Raw genomic sequence first — 12,151 nt, forward strand, 5'->3', positions numbered from 1 at the left:
AGTTCTGTAGCTCCAGAAAATCCACTTTGAGTGCAGGGAGGTCAGAATCCAACAGCATCAGCAGTCCTTCTTCAACCTCTGAATCTGATTTCTGCCCAAGTCCCTCAATTTCAGCCAGAAAATACCTGAAATCACAGAAAAACACACAAACTCATAGTAAAGTCCAGAAATGTGAATTTAACATAAAAACTAATGAAAACATCCCTAAAAGTAACTAGATCATACTAAAAACATACTAAAAACAATGTCAAAAAGCGTATAAATTATCCGCTCATCACAACACCAAACTTAAATTGTTGCTTGTCCCCAAGCAACTGAAAATCAAATAGGATAAAAAGAAGAGAATATACTATAAATTTCAAACTATCAATGAAACATAGCTCCAATCAAATGAGCGGGACTTATAGCTTTTTGCCTCTTGAATAGTTTTGGCATTTCACTTCATCCATTGAGGTTCAGAATGATTGGCATCTATAGGAACTCAGATTTCAGATAGTGTTATTGATTCTCCTAGTTCAGTATGATGATTATTGAACACAGCTATTTTATGAGTCTTGGCCGTGGCCCTAAGCACTTTGTTTTCCAGTATTACCACCGGATACATAAATGCCACAGACACATAATTGGGTGAACCTTTTCAGATTGTGACTCAGCTTTGCTAAAGTCCCCAATTAGAGGTGTCCAGGGTTCTTAAGCACACTCTTTTTTGCTTTGGACCTTGACTTTAACCGCTCAGTCTCAAGTTTTCACTTGACACCTACACGCCACAAGCACATGGTTAGGGACAGCTTGGTTTAGCCGCTTAGACCAGGATTTTATTCCTTTAGGCCCTCCTATCCACTGATGCTCAAAGCCTTGGGATCCTTTTTATTTGCCCTTGCCTTTTGGTTTTAAGGGTTATTGGCTTTTTGCTCTTGCCTCTTGGTTTTAAGAGCTTTTGGCTTTTTCTGCTTGCTTTTTCTTTTTCTTTCTATTATTTTTTTTCGCCTATATTTATTTATTTATTTTTTTTCTGCAAGCTTTGTTCTTTGCTGCTTTTTCTTGCTTCAAGAATCATTTTTATGATTTTTCAGATTATCAATTAACATGTCTCCTAGTCATCATTCTTTCAAGAGCCAACATATTTAACATTCTTAAACAACAATTTCAAAAGACATATGCACTGTTCAAGCATACATTTAGAAAACAAGAAGCATTGTCACCACATCAATATAATTAAGCTAAGTTCAAGGATAAATTCGAAACTCATGTACTTCTTGTTCTTTTGAATTAAAACATTTTTCATTTAAGAGAGGTGATGGATTCATAGGACATTCATAACTTTAAGACAAAGTTACTAACTACTAATGATCATGTAATGAAGACACAAACACAGATAAGCACATAACATAGAAAACGAAAAACAGAAGAAATAAGAACAAGGAATGAATCCACCTTAGTGATGGTGGCGTTTCCTTCTTGAGGAACCAATGATGTCCTTGAGCTCTTCTATGTCTCTTCCTTGCCTTTGTTGCTCATCCTTCATTGCTTTTAGATTTTCTCTGATTTTATGAAGGATGATGGAGTGCTCTTGATGTTCCACCCTTAGTTGCTTCCAATAATTGTGTGGAAGAAAATGTATCCCCTGAGGTATCTCAGGGATCTCTTGATTTGCAGTCAAATGTTCTACCACTGAGCTATAGACCCTTGATGGAAGCTTTTGTCTTCCCTTTCCTCTTTCTAGAGGTTTCTCTGGCCTTAGGTGCCATCAATGGTTATGAAAAAAAAAACAAAAAAGCTATGCTTTTACCACACCAAACTTAGAATGTTGCTCGCCCTCGAGCAAAAGAAGAAAGAATAGAAGAATAAGAAGAAGATATGGAGGAGATGGATGGGAGTGTGTATTCGGCCATATGGGTGGGATTGGGTGGGAGAGAGATGTTGAATTTTGAAGGTAGTGGGTGTATGGATGTGAGTGGTAAATGAAAAACAGAAGGGATGATCATGAATGGAAATAGAGATGATGAGGTAGGTGGGGATCCTGTGGGGTCCACAGATCCTGAGATGATCCTGTGGGGTCCACAGATCCTGAGTGGATCCTGTGGGGTCCACAGATCCTGAGGTGTTCAAGGATTTACATCCCTGCACCAATTTAGGCATGTAAAATGCCCTTGCACACAACTCTGGGCGTTCAGCGCCAGGTTGGTGCCCATTTTGGGCGTTCAACGCCCATTTGCTGCCATTTCTGGCGTTGAACACCAGAACCATGCTTGTTCTGGGCGTTCAGCACCAGGATGCTGCCCATTCTGGGCGTTCAGCGCCAGAACCATGCTCTGTTCTGGCGTTTGAACGCCAGACAGATGCTCCTCCAGGGTGTGATTTTTCTTCTGCTATTTTTGATTCCGTTTTCAATTTTTATATTTATTTTGTGACTCCATATGATCATGAACCTACAAAGACATATAACTAAGAAAAATATAGTTAGATAAATAAAAATTGGGTTGCCTCCCAACAAGCGCTTCTTTAATGTCAATAGCTTGACAGTGGGCTCTCATGGAGCCTCACAGATGTGCAGAGCTTTGTTGAGACTCTCCAACACCAAACTTAGAGTTTGGATATGGAAGTTCAACACCAAACTTAGAGTTTGGTTGTGGCCTCCCAACACCAAACTTAGAGTTTGACTGTGGGGGCTCTGGTTGACTCTGCTTTGAGAGAAGCTTTTTTTGCTTCCTCTCCATGGTTGCAGAGGGAGGTCCTTGAGTTTTAAACACAAGGGAGTCCTCATTCCATTGAAGGACTATTTCACCTCTGTCAACATCAATCACAGCTCTTGCTGTGGCCAGGAAAGGTCTTCCTAGGATGATGGATTCATCCTCTTCCTTTCCAGTATCCAGGACTATGAAACAGCAGGGATGTAAAGGCCTTCAACCTTTACTAATACGTCCTCTACTTGTCCATATGCCTGTTTTCTTGAATTGTCTGCCATCTCTAATGAGATTTTAGCAGCTTGCACCCCATAGATTCCCAATTTCTCTATTACAGAGAGGGGCATGAGGTTTATCCCTGAACCAAGGTCACATAGAGCCTTAAAGATCATGGTGCCTATGGTACAGGGTATTATGAACTTTCCAGAATCTTGTCTCTTCTGAGGCAATGTCAGTTGATCCAGATCACTTAGTTCATTGATGAACAAGGGAGGTTCAACTTCCCAAGTATCAATGCCAAATAATTTGGCATTCAGCTTCATGATTGCACCAAGAAACTTGACAGTTTGCTCTTCAGTAACATCCTCATTCTCCTCAGAAGAGGAATACTCATCAGAGCTCATGAAGGGCATAAGGAGGTTCAATGGGATCTCTATGGTCTCTAGATGAGCCTCAGAGTCCTTTGGTTCCTCAGAGGGAAGCTCCTTATTGATCACTGGATGTCCCAGGAGGTCTTCCTCCTTGGGATTTGCGTCTTCCTCTCCCTCTTTGGGTTCGGCCATGGTGCTTATGTCAATGGCCTTGCACTCTCCTTTTGGATTCTCTTCTGTATTGCTTGGGAGAGTACTGGGAGGGATTTCAGTGATCCTTTTACTCAGCTGGCCCACTTGTGCTTCCAAATTTCTAATGGAAGACCTTGTTTCATTCATGAAACTCACAGTGGCCTTGGATAGATCAGAGACTAGATTTGCTAAATTAGAAGCATTTTGTTCAGAGTTCTCTGTCTGTTGCTGAGTTGATGATGGAAAAGGCTTGCTATTGCTAAACCTGTTTCTTCCACCATTATTAAAGCCTTGTTGAGGCTTTTGATCCTTCCATGAGAAATTTGGATGATTTCTCCATGATGAGTTATAGGTGTTTCCATAAGGTTCGCCTAAGTAATTCACCTCTGCTATTGCAGGGTTCTCAGGATCATAAGCTTCTTCTTCATAAGAAGCCTCTTGAGTACTGTTGGATGCAGCTTGCATTCCATGCAGACTCTGAGAGATCATATTGACTTGCTGAGTCAATATTTTATTCTGAGCCAATATGGCATTCAGAGTATCAACTTCAAGAACTCCCTTCTTCATAGGCGTCCCATTACTCACAGGATTCCTTTCAGAAGTGTACATGAACTGGTTATTAGCAACCATGTCAATGAGTTCTTGAGCTTCTGCAGGCGTTTTCTTTAGGTGAATGGATCCACCTGCAGAAGTGTCCAGTGACATCTTTGATAGCTCAGATAAACCATCATAGAATATATCCAGGATGGTCCATTCTGAAAGCATGTCAGAAGGACACTTTTTGGTCAACTGTTTGTATCTTTCCCAAGCTTCATAGAGGGATTCACCTTCTTTCTGTCTGAAGGTTTGAACATCAGCTCTAAGCTTGCTCAGCTTTTGAGGAGGAAAGTACTTGGCTAAGAAAGCCGTGACCAGCTTATCCCAAGAGTTCAGGCTGTCTTTGGGTTGAGAATCCAACCATAATCTAGCTCTGTCTCTTATAGCAAATGGGAAAAGCATGAGCCTGTAGACTTCAGGATCTACTCCATTAGTCTTAACAGTATCACAGATCTGCAAGAATTCAGTTAAGAACTGAAAAGGATCTTCAGATGGAAGTCCATGAAACTTGCAGTTCTGCTGCATCAGAGAAACTAATTGAGGTTTCAGCTCAAAGTTGTTTGCTCCAATGGCAGGAATAGAGATGCTTCTTCCATGTAAATTGGAATTAGGTGCAGTAAAGTCACCAAGCATCTTCCTTACATTATTATTATTTTCGGCTGCCATCTCCTCTTCCTGTTCGAAAATTTCTGAAAGGTTATCTCTGGATTGTTGTATATTAGCTTCTCTTAGTTTCCTTTTCAGAGTCCTTTCAGGTTCTGGATCTGCTTCAACAAGAATGTTCTTATCCTTGCTCCTGCTCATATGACAAAGAAGAAGGCACAGAAAAATAATAATAATAATAATAATAATAATAATAATAATAGAGATCCTTTATACCACAGTATAGGGATCCCTTTGTAAGTGGAAGAAAAGGGGGAGACAGAGAATGTAATATAATGGAAGAAACACAACTGTGAGGATGGCAGAGATGTGAGATGAGATGTTAGTAGATGAATGAATAAATAGAATAAGATGAAAGAGGGAGAATTTTCGAAAATATTTTTTTGAAAAAGAGTTAGTGATTTTCGAAAATGGTTTTTTTTTTTTTTTTGAAAAATGTTAGTAATTTTCGAAAATTTTTGAAATCAAAAATAAAAATAAAAATAATTAGTTAATTAAAAAGAAATTTTGAAAAAGAGGGGAGATATTTTCGAAAATTAGAGAGAGAGAGTTAGTTAGGTAGTTTTGAAAAAGTTTAAGAAACAAACAAAAAGTTAGTTAGTTGGTTGAAACAAATTTTGAAAAGATAAGAAGTTGGGAGGTTAGAAAAGATATTTTGAAAAAGATAAGATAAGAAGATATTTTAGAAACTAATTTTGAAAAAGATTTGATTTTTAAAATCTCAATTAATGACTTGATTCATAAGAAATCACAAGATATGATTCTAGAATTTAAAGTTTGAATCTTTCTTAACAAGCAAGTAACAAACTTCAAATTTTTGAATCAAAACATTAATTGATTATGTTATTTTCGAAAATTTGATATAAAAATAAGAAAAAGATTTTTGAAAAATATTTTTGGAATTTTCGAAAATAACTAAGAATTTTGAAAAAGATTTGATTTTTTTGAAAAAGATTTTGAAAAAGATAAGATTTTCAAATTGAAAATTTGATTTGACTCATAAGAAACAACTTGATTTTAAAAATTTTTGAAAAAGTCAACTCAAATTTTCGAATTTGATGAGAGAAACAGGGAAAGATATTTTTTTATTTTTGAATTTTTATGATGCAAGCGAGAAAAACACTAAAAAGGTGCAATGCATGAAATTTTTAGATCAAAACATGTGATGCATGCAAGAATGCTATGAATGTCAAGATGAACACCAAGAACACTTTGAATGTCAAGATGAACATCATAGACACAATTTTGAAAAATTTTTAATGCAAAGAAAACATGCAAGACACCAAACTTAGAATTCTTTAATACTTAGACACTAAGAATTCAAGAATGCATATGATAAACATGAAAAGACACAAAACAAAAAATCATCAAGATCAAACAAGAAGACTTACCAAGAACAACTTGAAGATCATGAAGAACACTATGAATGCATGATATTTTCGAAAAAATGCAAGATGCATATGCAATTGACACCAAACTTATAACAAGACTCAAGACTCAAACAAGAAACAGAAAAATATTTTTGATTTTTATGATTTTCTAATTTTTTTGTATTTTTTTCGAAAATTAATTTGAAAAAGGAAAATAAGGATTCCAAAATTTTTAATATGAATTCCAGGAATCTTGCCATGAAAGCTTCAGTCCAGGAATTAGACATGGCTCACTAGCCAGCCAAGCTTTCAATGAAAGCTCCAGTCCAAAACACTAGACATGGCCAATGGCCAGCCAAGCTTCAGCATGTAATTCATACATGACACGCCTGACATACTCATTCCCAAAGGAATTAGACATGGCTTTACAGCCAGCCAGGCTTCAACATGCTTCATGAAACACTAGAATTCATTCTTAAAAATTTTGAATAAAATTTTTGAAAACATTTTTATATTTTTTTCGAAAACAAAAGAAAAATTTTTGAAAGATTTTTTTGAAAAAAAATTTGAAAACAAAATAAAAAGAAAATTACCCAATCTGAGCAACAAGATGAACCGTCAGTTGTCCAAACTCGAACAATCCCCGGCAACGGCGCCAAAAACTTGTTGCACGAAATTGTGATGTCCAGGCTCAAACTATTCCTGGCACGTGAGCAACTTGGTACGCGTAATCGTGATTACACATTCATAATTTGTCACAACTTCGATACAACTAACCAGCAAGTGCACTGGGTCGTCCAAGTAATACCTTACGTGAGTAAGGGTCGAATCCCACGGAGATTGTTGGTATGAAGCAAGCTATGGTCACCTTGTAAATCTCAGTCAGGCGGATATAAAACAGTTATGTGGTTTTCGAATATTAATTAATAAAATAGAGATAGAGATACTTATGTAAATCATTGGTAGGAAATTCAGATAAGCGAATGGAGATGCTTTTCGTTCCTCTGAACCTCTGCTTTCCTGCTATCTTCATCCAATCGGTCTCACTCCTTTCCATGGCTGGCTTTATGTGATACATCACCACTGTCAATGGCTACTTTCGGTCATCTCTCGGGAAAATGATCCAATGCCCTGTCACGGCACGGCTAATCGTCTGGAGGCATCACCCTTGCCAATGGCTTCATCTTATCCTCTCAGTGAATAATATGCTCATGCACCCTGTCACGGCACGGCTATTCATTTATCGGTTCTCGATCATGCTGGAATAGGATTTACTATCATTTTGCGTCTGTCACTAACGCCCTGCAATCGCGAGTTAGGAGCTCGTCACAATCATTCAATCATTGAATCCTACTCGGAATACCACAGACAAGGTTTAGACTTTCCGGATTCTCTTGAATGCCGCCATCATTCTAGCTTACGCCACGAAGATTCCGGTTAGGAGATCTAAGAGATATTCATTCTAGCTTATTTCATGTAGAACGGAAGTGTTTGTCAGGCACGCGTTCATAAAGGAGAAGGATGATGAGCGTCACACATAATCATCACCTTCATCACGTTATTGGGTGCGAATGGATATCTTAGAAGCAAAATAAGATGAGTTGAATAGAAAACAGTAGTACTTTGCATTAATCTTTGAGGAACAGCAGAGCTCCACACCTTAATCTATGGAGTGTAGAAACTCTACCGTATGAAAATACATAAGTGAAGGTTCAGGCATGGCCGAGATGGCCAGCCCCCTAAAACGTGATCAATAGTCTCCTAAGATGAACACTGGATTAAAACTGAGACCAAAGATGTCTAATACAATAGTAAGAGGTCCTATTTATAATAAACTAGTCACTAGGGTTTACATAAGTAAGTAATTGATGCATAAATCCACTTCCAGGGCCCACTTGGTGTGTGCTTGGGCTGGGATTGAGTGTTGCACGTGTAGAGGTCCTTCTTGGAGTTGAATGCCAGTTTTTGTGCCAGTTTGGGCATTCAACTCTGGTTTTGGCTCCTTTTCTGGCGCTGGACGCCAGATTTGGGTAGAAAGCTGGCGTTGAACGCCATTTTACGTCATCTATTCTTGGCCAAAGTATGGACTATTATATATTGCTGGAAAGCCCTAGATGTCTACTTTCCAACGCAATTGGAAGCGCGCCATTTCGAGTTCTGTAGCTCCAGAAAATCCACTTTGAGTGCAGGGAGGTCAGAATCCAACAGCATCAGCAGTCCTTCTTCAACCTCTGAATCTGATTTCTGCCCAAGTCCCTCAATTTCAGCCAGAAAATACCTGAAATCACAGAAAAACACACAAACTCATAGTAAAGTCCAGAAATGTGAATTTAACATAAAAACTAATGAAAACATCCCTAAAAGTAACTAGATCCTACTAAAAACATACTAAAAACAATGTCAAAAAGCATATAAATTATCCGCTCATCACCGCGTCATATGTGTTTTGCTTAAGGCGCACGGTCGCGTCAATTATGCGGTCGCGTCACTGTTGATTTGTGCTTGGCATGCATCCGTGTCGCCCATGCGATCGCGTGGATGCCAGTTTCTTTAGAAACTCCGTTTTGTGCTTTCCTTCCATTTTTGTATGTTTCCTTTTCCATCCTTTAAGTCATTCCTACCTTAGAAGATCTGAAACTACTCAACACACTAATCACGGCATCGAATGGAAATAAAGGTAATTAAAATAATTAATTTTAAAGCATAGGAAACATGTTTTTCACATATATCACATAATAAGGAAGGGAAAGTAAAACCATGCAATTAATATGAATAAGTGGGCGAAGGATTGAATAAATCACTCAAATTAAGCACAAAATATATCATAAAATATGGGATCCATTGATCCTTTTGCGTCTGTCACTACGCCCAGCACTCGTGAGTTTGAAGCTCGTCATAGTCATCCCATCCCAGATCCTACTCGGAATACCACAGACAAGGTTTAGATTTTCTGGATCTCAGGAATGGCCGCCAATAGTCCTAGACTATACCACGAAGACTCTGATCATGAACCAAGAGGCTAAGAGATATACATTCAATTTAAGGTAGAACGGAAATGGTTATCAGGCACGCGTTCATAGGTTAAGAATGGTGATGAGTGTCACGGATCATCACATTCATCCCGGTTAAGTGCGAGTGAATATCTTAGAATAGAGACCAGCGTGATTGAATGGAAAATAGAAGTAATTGCATTAATTCATCGAAACACAGCAGAGCTCCTCACCCCCAACCATGGGGTTTAGAGACTCATCCCATCAGAAATACAATATGGAACGTGTAAAATATCATGAGGTCCATAGTAATTCTCTAAAAGTGGTATTTATACTAAACTAGTAGCTAGGGTTTACAGAAGATGAGTAAACTAAGATGGATAGTGCAGAAATCCACTTCTGGGGCCCACTTGGTGTGTGTTTGGGCTGAGCATTGAGCTTTACACGTGTAGAGGCTTCTCTTGGAGTTAAATGCCAGGTTGCAACTTGTTTATGGCGTTTAACTCTGGTTTGTAACCTGTTTCTGGCGTTTAACTTCAGAATAGGGCAGGAAGTTGGCGTTTAAATGCCAGTTTGCATCGTCAAAACTCGGGTAAAGTATGGACTATTATATATTGCTGGAAATCCCTGGATGTCTACTTTCCAACGCAATTGAGAGCGCACCAATTGGGTTTCTGTAGCTCGAGAAAATCCATTTCGCGTGAAGCAGGGTCAGAATCCAACAGCATCTGCAGTCCTTTTTTTTAGCCTCTGAACCAGATTTTTGCTCAGATCCCTCAATTTCAGCCAAAAAATACCTGAAATCACAAAAAAACACACAAACTCATAGTAAAGTCTAGAAATGTAAATTTTGCATAAAAACTAATAAAAACATAGTAAAAACTAACTAAACTATACTAAAAACTACCTAAAAATAATGTCAAAAAGCGTATAAATTATCCGCTCATCACAACACCAAACTTAAATTATTGTTTGTCCCCAAGCAACTGAAAATCAAATAGGATAAAAATAAGAGAATATACTATAAATTTCAAAATATCAATGAAACTTAGCTCCAATTAGATGAGCGGGACTAGTAGCTTTTTGCCTCTGAACAGTTTTGGCATCTCACTTTATCCTTTGAAGTTCAGAATGGTTGGCATCTATAGGAACTCAGAATTCAGATAGTGTTATTGATTCTCCTAGTTCAGTATGTTGATTCTTGAATACAGCTACTTTATGAGTTTTGGCCGTGACCCTAAGCACTTTGTTTTCCAGTATTACCACCGGATACATAAATGCCACAGACACATAACTGGGTGAACCTTTTCAGATTGTGACTTAGCTTTGCTAAAGTCCCCAATTAGAGGTGTCCAGAGTTCTTAAGCACACTCTTTTTGCTTTGGATCACGACTTTAACCGCTCAGTCTCAAGCTTTTTGGCTTGACACCTTCACGCCACAAGCACATAGTTAGGGACAGCTTGGTTTAGCCGCTTAGGCTAGGATTTTATTCCTTTGGGCCCTCCTATTCACTGATGCTCAAAGCCTTGGATCTTTTTTACCCTTGCCTTTTGGTTTAAAGGGTTACTGGCTTTTTGCTCTTGCCTTTTGGTTTAAAGAGCTTTTGGCTTTTTCTGCTTGCTTTTTCTTTTTTTTTCGCCATTTTTTTCGCAAGCCTTGTTCTTCACTACTTTTTCTTGCTTCAAGAATCAATTTTATGATTTTTCAGATTATCAATAACATTTCTCCTTTTCATCATTCTTTCAAGAGCCAACAATTTTAACATTCATAAACAACAAATTCAAAAATATGCACTGTTCAAGCATTCATTCAGAAAACAAAAAGTATTGTCACCACATCAATATAATTAAACTAATTTCAAGGATGAATTTGAAATCATGTACTTCTTGTTCTTTTGTTTTTTAGAACATTTTTCATTTAAGAGAGGTGATGGATTCATAGGACACTCATAGCTTTAAGGCATAGTTACCAGACACTACTGATCATGTAGTAAAGACACAAACACAAATAAAAATAAAGCATAGAGAACGAAAACAGAAAAATAAATAGACAAGGAGATTAAGGAACGGGTCCACCTTAGTGAGGGTGGCGTCTTCTTCCTCTTGAAGAACCAATGGTGCTCTTGAGCTCCTCTATATCTCTTCCTTGTCTTTGTTGCTCCTTCCTCATAGCTCTTTGATCTTCTCTAATTTCATAGAGGAGGTTGGAGTGCTCTTGGTGCTCCACCCTTAGTTGTCCCATGTTGGAACTTAATTCTCCTAGGGAGGTGTTAATCTGCTCCCAATAGTTTTGTGGAGGAAAGTGCATCCCTTGAGGCATCTCAGGGATTTCATGATGAGGAATTTCCTCATCCTCTTGTTGAGGTCCATGAGTGGGCTCTCTTGTTTGCTCCATCCTTTTTTTAGTGATGGGCTTGTCCTCTTCAATGAGGATGTCTTGGCCACAACTTTATAGAAGTGGTCTTGATGGACCTTTGAGATGAATCTCTCCATCTCCCATGACTCGGAGGTGGAAGCTTTTGCCTTTCCTTTCCTCTTTTTAGAGGTTTCTCCGGCTTTAGGTGCCATGAATGGTTATGAAAAAACAAAAATAATGCTTTTACCACACCAAAATTAAAGTGTTTGCTCGTCCTCGAGCAAAAGAAGAAGAGAAAGTAGTAGAAGAAGAAGAAATAGAAGAGATGGAGGTGTGTGGTTCGGCCATGTGTGGGTGGGTTTGGGAGGGAGATGGTTTGAATTTGAATGGTGAAGAGGTGATGGGAAAGAGGAATGGAGGTGATTGGTGAAAGGTATTTGGGGAAGAATGTTATGGAAAGGTGTGAAGATTAGAGAAGAAGAGGTGGGATAGGTGGGGATCCTGTGGGATCCACAGATCCTGAGGGGTCAAGGACTTATCATCCCTGCTCCATTTAGGCGTATAAACGCCCTTAGAGTGAAATCCTGGCGTTTAATGCCAGACTGCTGCTTGTTTCTGGCATTAAACGCCAGCTTTTCTCCCTTTCTTGGCGTTTAACGCCAACTTGATGCTCTGTTCTGGCGTTTAACACCAGTCTGATGCTTCTTAC

At 38.5% G+C, this 12,151-nt stretch overlaps 1 non-coding gene across 1 annotated transcript; it reads left to right on the plus strand.

Moving 5' to 3' along the window:
• The first annotated feature begins 4,225 nt into the window (after positions 1 to 4,225).
• On the plus strand, positions 4,226 to 4,333 carry LOC112730905 (small nucleolar RNA R71). Its single transcript, XR_003166707.1, has one exon. It is a non-coding gene; the product is annotated as a small nucleolar RNA R71 (small nucleolar RNA).
• The last annotated feature ends 7,818 nt before the right edge of the window (positions 4,334 to 12,151 follow it).

Source organism: Arachis hypogaea, chromosome 12 (assembly GCF_003086295.3).
Source record: "Arachis hypogaea cultivar Tifrunner chromosome 12, arahy.Tifrunner.gnm2.J5K5, whole genome shotgun sequence".
NCBI classification, from domain to species: Eukaryota; Viridiplantae; Streptophyta; class Magnoliopsida; order Fabales; family Fabaceae; genus Arachis; species Arachis hypogaea.